We start from the raw sequence: 403 nt of genomic DNA on the forward strand, positions 1-403 counted from the left end.
ACCAGGCCATAAGCTTTGCATATCCCACCAGGGTCTGAAACACTGGCTCAAGGGCCTAAGAAATCCGATGACTCCTAGAACATCTAGCTGGAGGAGTCACGTGACAAGTCCAAATGCCCCACCAAGGCCCCAGATGCATGAGGGAAGCTCTATGGGACCAGCCCAGCTATGAGCTGCAGACTGGTAAGCAGCCGACTCCCCTGGTTGGCACAAGATTTGCCTGGCTGAGCCCAGCTCCAAAACCTGAAGATACAATAAAATGATGACGATGGGAGGGAGTAACAAACAGATAGTTCCCTGACTGAATCCACTCTACAGATTACTTGGCAGGCACTATGCTGCATAGGACACAAGATCACAAGCAACCAACCTGTTCCCCCGCCCCCCCCAATCATTTTGGAAA

Source organism: Myotis yumanensis, unplaced genomic scaffold (genome assembly GCF_028538775.1).
Source record: "Myotis yumanensis isolate MYYU_CA2020_CCGP unplaced genomic scaffold, mMyoYum1.0.hap1 SCAF_6, whole genome shotgun sequence".
Classification (NCBI taxonomy): Eukaryota; Metazoa; Chordata; class Mammalia; order Chiroptera; family Vespertilionidae; genus Myotis; species Myotis yumanensis.